This window comes from Penaeus monodon, chromosome 28, assembly GCF_015228065.2.
Source record: "Penaeus monodon isolate SGIC_2016 chromosome 28, NSTDA_Pmon_1, whole genome shotgun sequence".
NCBI lineage: Eukaryota > Metazoa > Arthropoda > Malacostraca > Decapoda > Penaeidae > Penaeus > Penaeus monodon.
In genome coordinates, this window is record NC_051413.1 from 35,816,046 (window position 1) to 35,816,350 (window position 305).

The following is a 305-nucleotide window of genomic DNA, read 5'->3' on the forward strand; positions in this document are numbered from 1 at the left end:
TAGTCATCGAGCCTTGCGTCCACCTCTCTGTCTTTTACCATAAACCATACCCATTACTATATGTTTTCCCAAACCATTACTTCTTACCACGAGTATGTACTTCAATTTACGTGTGTCCATGGTGTTTAATATTCTCCCATGTGTGTCTAGCTGTATTGGATCTAATATGCAATTATTTGTCTTGTGATCGGTCCAACTAACACGCCTATAACAACACAGGTCTCCATTACCCAACCTTAACTGGCAATGGAAATTTTTTTTTCGTTTTTATTAAAATAGATTTGTCTTTCCAGACGTTTGTTCAT